Source organism: Aotus nancymaae, unplaced genomic scaffold (assembly GCF_030222135.1).
Source record: "Aotus nancymaae isolate 86718 unplaced genomic scaffold, 86718_ANA_hifiasm-v0.15.2.pri h1tg000010l, whole genome shotgun sequence".
Classification (NCBI taxonomy): Eukaryota; Metazoa; Chordata; class Mammalia; order Primates; family Aotidae; genus Aotus; species Aotus nancymaae.
The window spans coordinates 12,666,125-12,683,220 of NW_026988421.1; the positions used below are offsets into that span (position 1 = coordinate 12,666,125).

Genomic DNA, 17,096 nt, shown 5'->3' on the forward strand with positions numbered 1-17,096 from the left:
CTGTAAATTGAAGGAGGCTCCAAGTTTTCCATTGAGGAGGGGCTGAGAGTTGGCAGTCTAGTTAGAAGGAGAGTTTAGAGCTTGGAGGCTGTGCTTGCTTGGCAAGCTTAAACTATTCTTCCTGATGTTGAAACTAAAGGGGGTGGCTTTGGAGAGGTGAATGGGGACCTGAGAGAGGAAATGAAACACTCAGCCCCTCTCTGGACACTCCATGGGAGCCAGTCAGTGGTCCCCACAATCCCAGTCCTGGCTCCCCCAAGTGAGAGGCTAGACCACAGGCAGGGACATGAGGTGCGTCTGTCTTTGGAGTGCCCTCGTGGTGTCATGGAAGGAGTGCACATGGGGCCAGGCAAAGCTATGTGGAAATGCTAGCACTGCCACTTCCTAGAAATGTGACCAACAGCAAGTTACTCAACCTCTTTAGCCTCAGTTTCTTCTTCTATAGATGGGGATAATTACATTCATCTTTCCATGTTCTTATGGGAACTTAGGAACATAAATATATAAAGGGACTAGCACAATGCTCATCAAATAGTACATGTTCAATCAATTCTAGGCCCCTCGTCCTTCCCTATCAGTTTCCCTTTCATTGCGGCCTCCCCTCCCCTCCCCTCCCCACCGTGCCATTCTTAATCCTCAGGAGTGTCCAATGAACTCGGACTAAGGTCTTAGTTCATAAACAAAGTGTAACAGCTCAAAGCTTACCTATACTGGGGGTCTTTGCCTTTTCAAGGCAAATCCTAAAGCACTGAAAATCCCAAGGAGCAGTGTGGTGGTGGCCAGTGGGACCAGTATTTGGCACATGCAGACATCCTCTTGGCGTGGGCAGCCACAGAACCACATGACCGTAGACTCTCTCAGCCAGAAGCCCCCCTTTCAGGCTCCATGGTCTCACTCTCATCCCGGCACCTGAAACTCCATCTCGAGCCTGCCTAGCATCTGCACTTCCAGCTCCAGATGATGAGCCAGGCCCGGGTGGCTGGGGGTTAGCATGTGCTGTCCCGTCTTCGCCAGCCTCCTGGTCTCCTTCATTCCTGGCATTCCCCAGGGCATGGCAGAAACGGGCGAGGTTACTTTCAGAGACGCCTGTCTTGAGGCAGAAAACTCTTTCATAAATCATTTAAGGTCCATGTTGTACTAACATCAATTATCAGAATTAATTGCTCCTTAAAATGTAAAGAATTGTGCTACAAAGAGTCAACATTAGCTCGGGAACTGTAAGTCTCTTCCTCAAGTCTTCTGAAGGCGTGCAAGGCAGGTACCGGGGTAAAGCAAACAGCAGCTCTTTGTGTGCGAGGTGCTGTGTCCCCATTTCCAAACTAATAAATACTGAATGAGTAAATAATTTTGTTTTCTCTGTGTTATAAAGATTCAGTCGTATTTGGCCAAGTAACTTCAGGGAATATCATTAAATACTTTCCAAATAGTGCTTTCTTTAAGCCATATTCTGCTCCTAGAAAATGTCTACAGACCCACTTAGAAAGCGGAGGTGGAGGGAGGCCTGCGTGGGGTGTGGGCTGAGCTATAAAAGGCTCCTCAAGATTGAGACTTGGCACTCTAAGGAGAGAAACCAACAGTTCATTCATTCACTCACCCACTCACTCATTTGTTTTCTTATTAATTCCAAATGGGTTAGGGAGTCTGTGGTGTACAATGGAATATTAAATTAAAAGGAATTAAAATCTTACCCAAACAAACAAATTTTGTAAGTAACAAAAAGCCAGAAAAATTTAGTTATAAAGATCTGACTTCAGAATATTTAAGAACACAATATTGATATTTCATTATCTCTGTATGCAGTATACACATAGATACAATATTGATAATATAAACCTGTTAATTATATACAAATAATATGCATGTTACATATGAGATGATGTTAATTCCAAAGGTATTAGCCGTTAATATCCTATAGGAAGACATACATTATTACTTCAAGATTTTTCTCTACCAAAGCACTCTGTGATGATCCTATTTCCATCATAGAGTTATTTGATCTAGGAGATAAAAAGAGAAGAGCTTCACTATTTTTTACATTAATTTAATCCTAGGTTTATCAGGTAATAGACAACAAGCCTGTGTCTCGTTTGATTTGCACATATTCAGAGGCCTGACGCCAGCTTCAACGCTTGGGAGGGAATGAATCTTTGTTCAGGAAGTTACTTATTGGACAATTAACATGTGGAAACTATACCAAACAGAATGTGAAAATGGTAAGTTCACGTTGAATTTCCAAAGGGTCTGGAGGCTCATTCTTCTTGTAGCAAGACCATGACAACTCTTGCTGATGGAATAAATGGGATCATTATATTTCAGTCTCCAAGTAATTGTCAGAAATGAAGCTTTGTGAATTCTTCCCTAATGGGGCCTCCATCACCCTTCGGTCTTTGGTGTTTAATGGCATTTTGTTTCTGAAAACCCGGGCCTGAGTTTAGCTCTTCCAAATGTTAGGGTCTGTGTCCTGACTCCTCCCTATCTTGCTATGATGAATAGATACATCAGCTGGTTTTCCATCCTCCACCCAACATGTGATTTTATGTGTCCAAAGTGCCTGTGGCAGGTATGTAACGTTATAGTGAAACCAGGTGTTCCACCTTAATTGTTGGCTCATTGGTGGATTTGATGGCTGACACATCCGTGGGGAGTGGGGGCTGGACAGTAATTTACTTGCCACAGTCTTCCCTGGCTGACTGCTGAGACCCAGGGCTGAAGCGTGGCTCCGTGCAGGCCGTGGTCAGGGACCTGGGGCTTCCAAGACCTTGCTCAGGCCTAAGACAGAATGCCAGTTTCACATCTTTTCTGCCGGCAGGCTGGCTGCATGTGCTCGAGCCTTTGGCTCTGAGGCCAAACAGAGAATGCAACTTGGCTCTGAGGTTGTTTGTGTGACTCATAGGCTCTCAAATACCCAGCTGTCTCCTGGATCTCTGGTCGATTATTCAAGATTCTTTTTCTACTAAGGCTTTCAACCACTGACATCATAGATTTACTTGACCTGTGATATAGGAAGAGTTAAGCAACCTCATTGTACTTTATTCTTAGTCTGTCCTAGTACTATTAGGTAATAGACAACATGTTTTTATTTGTACATATTCAGAAAACTGGCACCAGTTTTGGATGATCGGGAGGAAATAGGGTCTTTGTTCGGGCACTTACTCGTTAGACAATTAATATGTGGAAACCATACCAAACAGTATGTGATAATAATAAGTTCACACTGAATTTCCAAAGGGCAGAGGCCTACCTGTTGGTTTTCTGACAGATGGAGAAGTCATGCTGTTTGGTTCAGTGATATCGTTAAATGGCACACATTCTTCCAGAGCACTGGGTGATCCTCCGGAGTGGCTGAAGCTTGGCAACTGTTAAAGATCCATTAAAGATCTCTTTCTGTGGGCAAAAGAGTGTAGACAGAGTACCAGGTCCACAAGGAAGTGGCTTGATAAAGGATTTGCCTTAGGATTTGCCTTCTGTAGAGTTCTTATCTAAAACAAGTGGAGGAAAGCCTTGAATGTGTTTCTCATCTGAGTAACGATGTGGAAGTGCTTTTCAGGGCTTGGGAATGAAGGTGGGAAATAATAGTGAGTCCAAGTCCATGCAATCACAGCACCTGGGCCATCTGAACACTTTCCTCACCTAGGGAATTACCATCCTAAACATCTGTATGGATTGGGGCTATAATATTTCTGGGAAGTACAATTTCACACTGTTTAGGACTTCTCACAATTTACTTTCTGAAAGGTTCAGATTTGCATTAGTGTTGCAAATTGTAATCCATAATCAAAAGTGGCCGCTACCAATACAGGAAGAATTTCCCATTACTCGTATATCAACAAAATACTTTCTACACCAAGCTGGACCCAGTGAAAGTGCATGCCAAATTGGCATCTAAACATAGTTGAGTCTTGAATTCTCTTGCAAGTGATGGTTCTTTAGAAACATCTCCAAACCTCTCTTCCCTTCCTAGAGCTTGACAAGACACGGGCACATCAGTACCTGAGTGGCTGACCTGAACTGAGCCCTCCCATCTTCATTTAACAGGTCGTGTGATTCCGACCACAGCCCCTAAATTGACACCTGTTGAAATAATATTGGAACCACATTTGTAAATAATTGCAACCAAGATGTCAACTCAATTAATCTGACAATGGAAATACCCAGGAGAAGCTGCTCATGCCCAAGCTGGTGTTCCCAGTCAAGTCCGGGCTTGTTGCCTATTACCTGGCAAGACTAGGACCAAATTAACCCTAAATATAAGGTAATTTAATTAACCTCTCCTATCCCAAGAGGCAGGTCCCCGCACCCTGGGTGCCCCAGGCCTTCTAAAGCAGAGGACTGTTGCACCCCCAGTGGGTAAACGCTTAAATCTTGCTTTTATTACTTTATGTGAGTGATTTGCAACAAAATATCTCCATGAAACTCCTTTGGCCACTAAAGCAAAAGCATGCCTTTTTAAAATCACCCTTAACAACATGGCAATAAATTACATAAAATTCCCTCATAGGAAAATATAACTTGTAAGAGTCAATATCCTTCAAGGAATACATGTGCTTCCTGGACAGAGGGGAGAGAGAGAGGGTTGCGCAGAGTCAGGAGTGAGCAGAAAGGAGAGAGAATCTGATTTAAAAGGAAGAACAACAACAAGAGGACAGTCTGAAAGTCCCAAAAAATACAGAAGTCACAATAAATGTAAGAAAACAATACACTTTGTGGAATTGTCTCATTATAAAGACATTTCTTAAGCTGATATTTTGAAGGGACACAAAGGCGCCTTTTATTTCTAAATTTCAAAAACTCTGGCCCTTTACTCTCTCATCCTCAGTGAACTGAACATCAACCCATCTAATTATTCTTCCCATTTCCTCCGTTTCCAAGATGAAACCAACGCAAAGAACATAAAGCCACAGGTTGTAATCTTTATGATTGCAAACCGAACTATTCAGTCTGCAAAGGTGAAGCAGACGAGTGGAAAAGGCTGGTGGGGAAGTGAGACAGCTTACGGCTGTAAATGTTAGCAAGCAGAGTCCTTAACTTCTAAATAAATTGCCCCTGGAGGTCCTGGGGAGAACGTAGGCTTTGCTTTTCACAGTCAGGTTTGTGGAGTGGGAGAACTTGCTGAGAACTTGTCCGTGTTCTCCCCTGAACGGGCTGAAGGCTGGCTGGGGCTTGGTTTGTGTGGTTGTGGGACAGAATTTTTCTCCATGTGAGGCCAATTAGACTAGACATCAAAATGAAAAGGAGGTTGCAGCACATTTTCAAGTGTAGATGAAATAGGTACCTAGGTCAGGAAATACTAGGTCAATAAAAGCCTGCAGACATCATTAAAAGGCAGATCAGCGGGATGGACCAACACCATGAAATGTTTTAATTTGCAGAAGGAAATTAAAACTTTGGGAGAAGGCTGTGGCCAATGGAAGCGCCAGCCCTGGGTTCTCTGCTTGGTGACCTTGAGTGATCTTGGGTGTTCTGGGTGCCAATTTCCTTGTCTCTTTCATGACGGAGTTGGAGTGCATGACCTAAATTTACCACAATTCCATTTAGTACTTGATAACTCAGCACTGAAGACACCTCAAGCAGCTGCTTCGCAGCCATGACTGCACATTAGAATTACCAAGGGACCTTTTATATTCCCCAATGCCTAGGTTGCGTCTGGACCCATCCAGTCAAGATCCCTGAGGGTGATCCCAATATTGCCAAGATCGAGGACCACCGAGCTCCCGTTCTCCCTAATAAATAGGAACCAGGGCCACCTAAACGTTTTCCTGCCATCCTTGAGAAGATGGGAAGGGATCAAAGGTGTTGCTCAATCTCACACTCCATTTCCTGGCAAACAGCTCAGGACACATTTAAATCAGTGATGGGTAACAAGTAGAGACAACAACGTCACAAGGTCCTGTAGCTGCCCCCACCCCTCCCGGCTTGCTGGTGGACAGACCTGGAGAAAGCTGCATGGGACCCTCCCAAGCTGCTGTGTAAGGCATGGGTCATTGTGGAGCACCTAGAGCTGATTGCTTCTTTGGTGCTCCCAGCCTGCACTGAGGAACAAGCAGTGCTACCAACCATGTGCCCTCTGCAAAGCAACTATCATAGTGTACATTGGCCCTGGAGCTCTCTCCAGGGGAATAGGGACAGGTGAGAAAACTGAGACCCATAAAAAAATAGTCAGTGTGAAAAGTGGATTAAGGGGAGCTCTTCTAGAAAACTGCAGTGGGTTGAAGAATGTCCTCCCCCAAATTCATGTCTTTCCCAAAATCTCAGAATGTGATCTTATTTGGAAATAGGGTCATTGCAGAGGAAATTAGTTAAAGTCAACTCATACTGGAGTTGGGTGGGTCTTTTTTTTTTTTTTTTTTTAGATGGAGTCTTGCTCTGTTGCCCAGCTGGAATACAGTAGCATGATCTCGGCTCACCTCTGCCTCCCAGGTTCAAGCAATTCTCCTGCCTCAGCCTCCCAAGTAGCTGGGATTACAGGTGCATGCCACCATATCTGGCTAATTTTTGTATTTTTAGTAGAGATGACGTTTCACAATGTTGGCCAGGCTGGTCTCGAACTCCTGATCTCAAGTGATCTGCCCACCTCAGCCTCCCAAAGTGCTGGGATTACAGGTGTGAGCCACCATGCCCGGCCAAGGGTGGGTCTTATAAGAAGAGTTACACAGACACACAGGAACAACGCCATGTGTATTAGTCTGCTAGAGTGACTGCAACAAAACACCACAGACTGGATGTTATGAGAAACAGGGATACATTTCCTCACCGTTCTGAGGGCTAGAAGTCTAAAATCAAGGTGTTGGCAGGTTTGGTTTCTCCCGAGGCCTCTCTCCTTGGCTGCAGATGGCCGGCTTCTCACTGTGTCCTCCTATGGTCACTTTCTGTCTGTTGTCTCTGTCCTAATCACTTCCTACAAGGACACCAGTCATACTGGATTAGGGTTCACCCTAACAACCCCATTATAAGCTAATTACCTCTTTAAAGGCCCTATCTCCAAATGCAGTCACATTCTGAGGTATTAGGGTTCAGGACTTCAACATATGAACTGGGGACTAGGACACAGTCAGCCCACAGCACCATGTGACAATGAAGGCAGACCGGAGTGATGTGCCTATAAGCCAAGCTTGCACTTGTGATCCTCTGACTCTCTGAAATCTGTCTCTGCAGCTCCAGCAGCTGTCTGGCAGGGACAATCAGATAAGTGCTGGTTCATTCATTCATTCAAGTTACAGGTCAAATGAATGAATTTAAACTGGAAGTGATGTAAACCGGAAAGTAGCTCTCACGAGGCAATTTTGCACTCAGCCTTCACTCCTCCAGGTAGCTGCAAATCATGAGAAAATGTAAGTGTGTGCACAGTCCAGTGCCTGTCTGACAACCCCGCTCGTAGGAGGACTGGGTTGAAGGAAGATTTCAAAATGTAGGAGAAGAGAGAGAAGGAGCCGTGTGAAGCAAGGGGGCCGCAGAGTGCAGAGCTGCATCAGTTAGATCAGTGAACAGCAAGCAGGCTTTGTCCCTGGTGGAAAGCACCCAGCAAGGGACTGGTGGCAGGGAGCCGCTGAGAGGTGCCTGCTTTTTAAAGGGAAAATGTAATTTGTAAACAATCAACATCTTAACAAGCTATAAGCAATCAGCCCTGACTTCTAGCAGATTTACTGATGCTCGAGTGACTAAAATTCACAATGTTTTTCCCAGCCAACTTTGTTAATTTGTGGCCCGTGTTCATTAGGGCAAGTCCCTGGGGTTGGTTTCCGTCTCCGCTTCCAACGTAATGATGCCGAGCGAGGGACCCGATCATTTCTCCAGAACGGGTGAGGGCCCAGGGCAGCCCAACCCTGCCTTTCTCCCTTTCTCACCGTATTACAGGCTGGCCTCGTAACTAATAGGATAGGATATGTTTGTTTTGTTTGAAAATTCTAGCGTTTCAAAAATCACCCATCATTTATCACTCATCTGAGATGAGCAATTGTGGGTCGATGCTGGCTGGATGCTTTTCCTCCAAACCCCTCCTCTCTTTACCTCCTCCCACCTCCCACCCCTCTGGGGAAATCAAGAAAAACAAGATTCTACTTGTCCAGGCCCTCCGAGACTCCCTGGAATTGCTGGAATCGTCACAATAAGTGGCAGTAGTAGAACCACATACAGGATTGTAAATACAAACTGCTCTATGGAGTGGCAAAAAATAATGAAGTAATTAGGTGAACTATTAGCAGCACCTGTGACTGATGGGTACAAGCACGTTTCTGGCTTTCGTATATTGTTACTTGTCAGAAACAATGTGCAGATTCTGAAGTTGCCTAACTTACTGTCCTACGTCCAGCTTCCCTCTCCCGAGAGCCCCAGTCACCCCAGGTGGGTCGATGCCCCAGTCCAGCCTGCGGAAATGCACACTGGGGAAATGAGAGTCCTGCTTTGCAATCCATTATGGGTAATGCCATTTTAATTAGCAATTGATGTGAGCCTAAGAGGTGCTACTGAATTCATGTGCTATTTCTAGACTAAGCATGGGGCCCACGGACAGACAGACCAAGCCATGAGCACACTTCGATGTGAGACAATTGAGGAGATGGGGACTTGCCAAATAACTCATGAGTTGATTCTCAATGCAAATGGCCATTCAGACGCTCAGCCTGCATTCTCGTATGGCAGACGGCCCTGTCTTCTCCTTGAGATTTCTGAACAGAAGTGCCCACTTGCCAGAAATCATGGTAATTTGATGATGATAATAATAGTTAGCACATATCACATCACTGCGCACCAGGCCCTGCTTTAAACACGGCAGTTGTACTTCCTCATTCATTCCTCACAACAACCCAGTGAGATAGATACCGTCATCATCCCCAGTCAACAGATGGGGAAACCGAGGCACTGAAGTTAAGTGACTGGTCCTACGTCATGGAGCCAGGTTTCCAACCCAGGCAGTTTGGTGTCAAAATGTACCTCCTCATCTTCTGTTCACTGCCTCTGCTTGGTGGGTGCCCTCCAGAGCTGTGGACCAAGGCATGTTGACAGTGTGGCTGGGCACCAAGGAGGGAAGTGAACAGGTAGAAAGAGGGTTGTGCTAAAAACAAAGCCAGAAGGCAGTCTCTCAAGGCTTACCCTCGGACTGGGGAGGATCCAACACCTTCCTGGAGCAGGGACAGGCAGAGACCCAGGTACGACGGTTCTGCATACAGACGTACGGATCACAGCTCCCATCATTCTCTAGAGAAATGCATGACATGGACGGGGTAAATCCACATGCTGAGAGCCACACACACACATACACAGGCTTCTTCCAAGCTTCCTTCCATCTAAAACCTCTCCTGACCCACACACATCAGCTGGTCCTGAAGGATTTGGTTTTTAAACCAATAGCGTTGGTTGAATTGCTAGCCAGGTGATTGTGTTTTGCAAGTTACGCTTCCTCCAGCAGGCTGAGTTTTTACTTCCACCATCCAGTCAACATTTCCAACTTTGCTGGATGACCGAAGACAAATTATGCACCTCCTGGGACCTTGAGTTTCTCATCTGTAAAATGGAAATAATGACCCCACCTGTGAGGATTAAACGAGCTAATAAATGTTAACTGCTAATTATTATTATTTTAAACAAAGGAGGAGTGTCTGAGAAGCTAAGGAAGCTTAAGCTTCAGGGCCCTGTCTTGCAAGCTCCCTCCCTCAAGGCTCTGTATTCCGTATCGATAATTTTGTCTTTTTTTTTGAAACGAAGTCTCACTCTGTAATCAGGTTGGAGTGCAGTGGTGCGATCTCGGCTCACTGCAACCTCCACCTTCCAGGTTCAAACGATTCTCCTGCCTCAGCCTCCCAAGTAGCTGGGACTACAGGTGCATGCCACCATTTCCAGCTAATTTTTAAATTTTTAGTAGAGATGAGCTTTCACCAGTTGGCCAGGATGGTCTCCATCTCTTGACCTTGTGATCCACCCGTCTCGTCCTTCAAAAGTGCTGGGATTACAGGCGTAGCCACTGCTCCTGGCTCTGTCTTCTTTTTCTTAAAGAGAGAACTGTCCCCCCCAACCCCCACACCCACCACCCCTAGGATTGTATAAGCTTCAGGCTCCTCAAACCTGGGTCTACCCCATGGGGATTAAGGCAAGGAAGCACGTGGCTGGGCTAAATCGCTATAGCTCTGCCTAGCTCAAACACGCAGAACTTCTAGGTAGTAGATCTGAAAACACGTGTGAAGGACTCTGCTTTGTGAACGGGGGCACAAAGTTCTTTCTAAGAAGACGAGAAGCCATAGAAGACAGTATTTGCTAGACTCATTATAGGGTGACCAACTTGTCCCCGTTTGTCCGGGACTATATGAATTTAAAAGCTGAAAGCACCATGTCTCGAAAATCTCTTCCGTTCTGGGCAAGCTGGGTCAGTTTATCACCTTCCTTGTTGAGAAGCATGTCAGTGCTAGTCGAGTGCTTGGGGCTCCCAGCTAGTCTAGTGCTTGGCATGGGGTAGGTGCCCAGTAAATATTTGTTGAATGAATGGAGTGTAAACCAACCATTGGTACCTCACGGGCTCTGAGGAGGATGAGTGCACAATGATCTAAGGTGAACAGGTAGATTTCATGGAAATTCCGCATGAAAAAAAAGCCTGTGATGGTGAGACTGGATCACAAAACGACCATCATTGAAAGGAGGTTGTGGAATGTGATGAGGGGAATCCCCTAAATGCAGGGGGCTGCTTAGACCCCAGGACCGTTTCTGTTTACTTTCGTGTACCTGATAACAAACAGTATGTCTTCCATTAGAATTTCCACATCATCATTTTCTCCGCTTGGAAACAATGCTGCGTGCAAGGCAGAACCTTGAATACAAGCTGAATCTGGTGTGTGTGTGTGTGTTTGGTGGGGGCAGGAGGGAGGATAAATAGTGCCCCAGGCAGGTCGGCAGTGGGCTTTGGGCATGCGGTGAGCTGCTCAGGCCCCAATGCCACAGGCTGTGTAGACTCCAATTACCCGAGGACTTAGAGATCAAACAGCCCAACTGTGCCTCACAATAAAGGAGGAGGTCTTAATTTTATTCCACACTACACCCTTCCAGCCAGATCGTGCAAAACAATGCGTTGTATTTATGTCTTCCTGAGCCCCAAGCTTCTCTGAAATTGTCTCAGGTGATCCCAGCAACATCGCTACAAAGTGGACAGAGGAGAGAGTTAGATAGTCTAAAGAATCATGCGATTTCTACTGGACTGGTCAGAACGTCACAGCAACCACAGACGGCTTTATCGAAATCTCACACTCCTGCTTTGTTGAGGACAGAACACTTTACATGTTATTTATTTTTATTTTTAGGTATATTTTTAGTGGTGGCATGTTGGCTTGTGGGGAGAATAGTTTGCACTGATCCTCAGCTGAGCTTCCCATATGTGCAGGGTTCTCTATACACAGAAAACAAGAAAGCCCGGACAACGCCGATGGCTAGAGATCAGGACTTTGCAAATTTTATTTTTCTCCACTCACATAGTACAAACAGGGTTCGTAGGAAGGCACAATGCTGCCAAAATTAGTCTCATTTCCTTTTTAACTATAACGATAGCTAATAGGTAAATATTCTAGAAAATGTAGTCATTTTGAACATTTGAGATTAAGGAAAGCAGAAAGATTTGGAATATTCTTTTTGTGTAGACATCAAGTGTAGGCAACGACAGAGACCCAAGCCCATAAATCTGGTTTATTTTTACATAGAAGCATTAAAAAAAACCCGTCTTGTTTCAGACAATGGGTTTTTAAAATTTGAGAACAGTGCCTCAAAATGGCAAAAAATTTTAGGGTTGTTTGATTTGTCACTTAACCCATAGAAAACCAAATTCTTCATCTTGCTACTTGTTCATAGCCTTTTATAAAAATGAACATTTCAGAAACCTTAAATTGACAAATACTTCTCTTAAAATAAATCGCTCTTTGATAAAGAGAGTGGAAAATAAATGTTTGAGATGTAGCTGAAGCTCTATCACAATTTAGGAATCGGGATTATAGTTCAAAAGGCAAAAACTGATATCTTTTGAGGTTGAGCATTTTATACTGAAAGCATACATTTATAATGGAAATTAACCTTAACACGAAGAGGAAATGATCTTATAGGATTTTCTATTTTGGAACTAATAAGCAATATCATTTCTTATTTGATGGTCTTAAGAAGCAGTTAACATGACTTGAAAGCAACATTTTTCAAGTACTGTATACATGCTACCATGGAAAACCAGAAAGGAAAAATGCTCCTGTCTGTGAGATTCCTAAACAATTTATCTTAATTTGAGTTGTTTACTCTCAAACACTGAATGTTCTTCCTGCTGTTCTGCGTAGTCCCACATTGTGTATTTAATGATTTTTGTGAAATTTACAACCAAGTGGCTTATTATCTCGCTTTGAATTGTCTGAAAGACACTTAATGCAAAAAAACTCGTAGAGTCCTCATTCTATTAAGAACTAATTAAACTTGCAAGAATAAACTTGGAGATATTTATTTTTTCCACTACTACTTTTGGATGTATTAATTCTTTTTATTATAGTAGCCCCAGGTTAGAAAGCAAAAAATCAAAATGGTTGATAATTGTGAAATACGATATTTTAATTCATGGCAAAATATCACGATTATGCGTATGTGTAAGAATTAAGATGTCTTAGGAGCCAGCACAGAGTGAGCTGGATAAAATGTGGCACCTGCCACAGAATCTTTCCTCTGTGCATTTCAGTAATGCCAGGCAAGTCCCCGGGGTTGTAGAAGTCACAGCCAGGTCATGGATTTCTACACACAGCGATGGTTTCTGCGGGACAAAAAGCAGTGAATATCGTGCTACTTACCTTGCTTTATACCACAACTGTTGCAGGCAAGGATGTCTCCCACGGCGTCTTGGTTACTTACCTGCTTCTCAAAAGAAATGTTTTCCCTGACCAGTTACTTCTTGGTTGTTCCTTAAGACACAGGAATTTTGGAAAAGACTGTGGCATGCTTTCCTCAGTGGTTCCTCTCAGTTTAGTGCCTTAAATATGGACAAATGTTCACTGGCTGCCCGATAGGCACTAAGCAATCAAGCTTGTTCCAAAAGCCTTTCCCACGGCATAAGCACAGTTTCACAGATGGCCACTAGATGGCGTGTGACAACCATTTGTGTCAGCCACACGCGCAGGCTTCCCCCTTCTCCATGAAGGTACCAGTCGCGTCCTCCAACAATTCCTCCAAGACAACTTCACTATTATGTTGTTATCATTTCAGTCTTCATATGGAAACTTAAATGATCCGGGTTTACATTTTGGAAGTAGGGGGAAATTTTCAGTGGGAGAGCCTGTATCAGAATGTGTGCTGTTGTATTTACGCATCACCATTAATAAACATTGGCACTTAAAGCTGAATTAAGGCACCTGGTTAAATGTCAGTGTGTATCCACCCGCTTACCTACCAACGTTTCATCAAACATCTGTTAAGCGTCTACTACCATGTGCAAAATGTGACTCATTCTTCTAAAATGTTGAAAGGACATTTTATTACCAGAAAGTAATACAAATATCAGAAAATAAAGACATCATTTTATGTTGCACCGTTGGTCATTGATATAATGTTAAAACGAAATACATTAGCTCCTCCTCATCTAAGGTTTTGTTTTCTGTGGTTTCACTTACCTGCAGTCAGTTGTGGCCCCAAAAATTTAAATGGAAAATTTCAGAAGTAATTCATAAGTTTTAAATTGCATGCTGAAATCTCTCGCCATCTGTCCCACCTGCTCTGTCCCACCTAGGAGGTAAATCTTCTCTTTGTCCAGCATATCCACACTGTCTAAGTTACCTTCCCATCGGTCACACAGTAGCTATCTCAGTTATCACATAGACTGTCACCACCGTTTCCCAGTGCCTGTGTTGAAGTAAGCCTTATTTTGTTATATAATGGCCTCAAAGCATGAGAGTAATGATGCTGGCAATTTGCATATGCCAAAAAGAAGCCATAAAATGCTTCCTTTAAGTGAAAAGGTGAAAGTTATCAACTTAATAAGGAAAGAAAAAAATTGTATGCTGACATTGCTAAGATCTACAGTAAGAATGAATCTTCTAACCATGAATTGTGGCCAATTAGCTGTGAACACCACTGCACTCAGACCAGCCTATCCATGAATGGTAAGGAAAAAAAGAAATTCATGCCTAGTATATGTAGGGTTTGGTATTATTGCAGTTTCAGGCATCCAGTGGGGGTCTTGGAAGAATATATTCCCCCATAGATAAGGGGGCAGTTGTATGCTCCTGGAATTTCAGTAACTTCATTTCTTGATATAGAATAAATCTGAACATCAAGGGGGAAGATCACATGAAGCACCTTGCAAATTATCTTTCCCCTTATAGCAAAATACAATTCTCCTTGCCTTGATAAATGTAAATTCCTATAAAGAAAATAAATTAATAAAACATACAAGACCTATAGTGGTGTCAATTTCTCTTTTGTGTCCATTGCCACCGAGTATAGAAAAGAGTTATTTTATGACATAATTTTTACAAATCCATATTAAGATAAACCTTAATAATAATGACTTTATTACAAAGTGTTCAGAAAGACATGAGAAAATGTCCTCAAAAGTTAGTTCCATATCCGTGAGAAAATAAAGCAATCTCTAAGATCATTTCCACTTTTAAAAGTCAGTGGTTTTAAAAAAAATAGTGGCATTTGAGTTCTTTCACCCGTCTCAAAATAGGTGTGATATTTCTTCTAAGCCAATCTTAACCGAAAGAAAAGAACGGTCTCATTTTTAGAATTACTGGCTGTTTGTTTGAACTGAAGAATTAGTTGCATTTCAAATTAAGGACATACCTAATGAAATGATTAAAACATACGGAACATTAAATTATAAGCAGATGGGGGTAAAACCGAGGGAGAGGGGAGGTGAGTTTGCTGGAGACCTGAAGTCCAGGGATGCTGACAGCTTTGGGTTTCCTCAATAACACAGAAGATGATTGTTTAAGCAACAGAGGGTAAGAAAACAACCTTTGGAAGATTCTCTCTTTCTCTCCCTCTCTCTCTCTCTCTCTTTCTCCTCCCTCTTTTTCGATAGGCAGCAACTTACAAGAAAAGCCAGAAAAGAAAACCCATGTGTATTGTAACAGTTTAAAGAGACAGCCATTACAGAAAGAAAATAGACATTCACATGGACGCCTGGGAAAGAACCAGGAGTCACCATGCAAATGTGTCATAGCAGCAAGAAGTCCTGTGAGACTGAAGATCAGCCAGGCCCTGGTGAGTCATGGCTCAGGATTCAGACCTTCATCTTCCTAAGACACTCATCTCCCTGGTCCCAGTTATTCCTGAAACACCATCCCTCCTCCATTTCCCCTGAAATTTATCATTTAAAATGTGGCTCTGTATAGGTAAAAGATAAGAGTTTGATGAGATAGAGTTTACAACAGCTAAAAAAGAAGCTTAGTGGATGGGAGCGGTTCACAGACAGTGCGAATTGTCTGTAAACTGGCACTTTATGGATGGGGAGAATCCATGAGAGTTTTATCTTGAATTTCTATCAGGCTGCATTCAGCAGAAGCTGGTTCCCTGGAAACTGGCATTAAAAAAAAAATCTCTGTCGTGTTTCTATCTTTCCTGGATATACAATGGCAGTTTCGACCCATTTGAGCTGGCTTCCTGAACAGTGGCAGCGATTGTCTCCGAGTGTGGGTTAATGGATGTAGGTCTAGAGGTAAAGGAAATAAACCCTCTAAGATGTTGTCTAATTTTTAAAAGGCATCTCACCTTCCTCAGCTGTGTGTCTTCTTTGTCTTGGATGTCTGCAAGGGAGAGGACAGCACGGCTGTGGCGACTGTGGGTTGCACCCAGGGCCAGGGCCAGGCTCCGAGTGAGGGCGAGGGTCACCTTTTGAATGGAAATCACTTCTTGCTTTAATAGCAGAAAGAAGACCTTGGACGTGAGTCAGCACACACACACACACACACACACACACACACACACACACACACACTCCCCATGATGGAATTGGCTGCTCTCAGTCTCTTTCAGGTAAGACCCCTCTCCTCATCCATCTAAGCTGCTCTGTATGTCTGCAGAACTATATCACATCAGTGCTTCCGCATCTGTCCTCATGGCACTGAGAAATTCTCTGGAAACTCACTAGTTATTGCAGAGTCTTGTTTCCCTGGCATCATCCTCCAAGAGAAGGCACAAGCTATTGATCTCGCTCTACCTCATGCCTAATTAAAACTCTCAGAGCCATCTCTTCCAGGTGGCAATGACTACGTGCTCAGGAGTTGGGGGATGGGTCTCCTTCCCAGATAATTTGCCCCATTTACCAGGCAGATCCGGGTTCAATGGAATACTTAGCTTCACCAACCATGAAGTGTCGCCCTCCCACCTTCCCCACCCGATCACAATATGATCTCAAGATTTTCTCTTTAACTTTTAAGTTTCTATTGAATATGTCCTATTGTAAGCCTCTTTCAGTCTTTGGAAAGAAAATGGGCCATAAATGTATAGATTTAACACTTGTATATAAAAAGTTGTAAGTAGCATCTACTGAAATTCCACCTTTAGAGATGCACTTTTTGGAGATTTGAAGGTATTCTCACCACTCTATGAGAAAAGAACATGCTTGAGGAGGTTATCACCTGAAACCTTTCTTTATCGGCTACTGGGCAGAGTGGAAGCTGGGGGCCCAGAGGCGGGAAGGGACAGGAAATTACTTAGCAGCCAACCAAAAGCAAAGCTGATCAGGGCTTCATGAGGAGATAAGACAGAACTAACTGAGGTGGGGACAGGAGCGGGGAGAGTTGGAGATGGGGAGGGGCCAAAGGCACAGGCGAGCCACTCTCTGTCTGAACCCACGTGACTCACACCCTTTCCTGGTCTCTCCAGGATCCTGCAGGAACAAAGGGACGCCTGTGGCTCTGCAACTGGATTGGAAGGAGCCAAAACTCTCCTGATTTGAGTTTCTGGCTCTGCTCCAGTCAGGCACACCTCCATGAAGTCCTCAAAGTTATGTCCTCTAAAAACTCATTGAGTAGCTGCCATCATCATCAGTCTTCATCATCACGGTGGTAGAAGCTCACACGAGCAAGTCACCCACATTATGCCACTTAGACCTCCCCATTGCCCTGTGAAGTAAGCACCACGTTCACCCTGAGCCCTGG

The 17,096-nt window shown here is 43.8% G+C and overlaps 1 long non-coding RNA gene across 1 annotated transcript; it reads right to left on the reverse strand.

Annotated features, from left to right (window-relative positions):
- Positions 1-1,924: 1,924 nt before the first annotated feature.
- Positions 1,925-12,944, reverse strand: LOC105714196 (uncharacterized). The gene is made up of 4 exons (XR_001106761.2): positions 12,786-12,944; positions 9,085-9,189; positions 3,242-3,384; positions 1,925-1,997 (listed from the first exon to the last, which is right to left on the reverse strand). It is a non-coding gene; the product is annotated as an uncharacterized LOC105714196 (long non-coding RNA).
- Between the last annotated feature and the right edge of the window lie 4,152 nt (positions 12,945-17,096).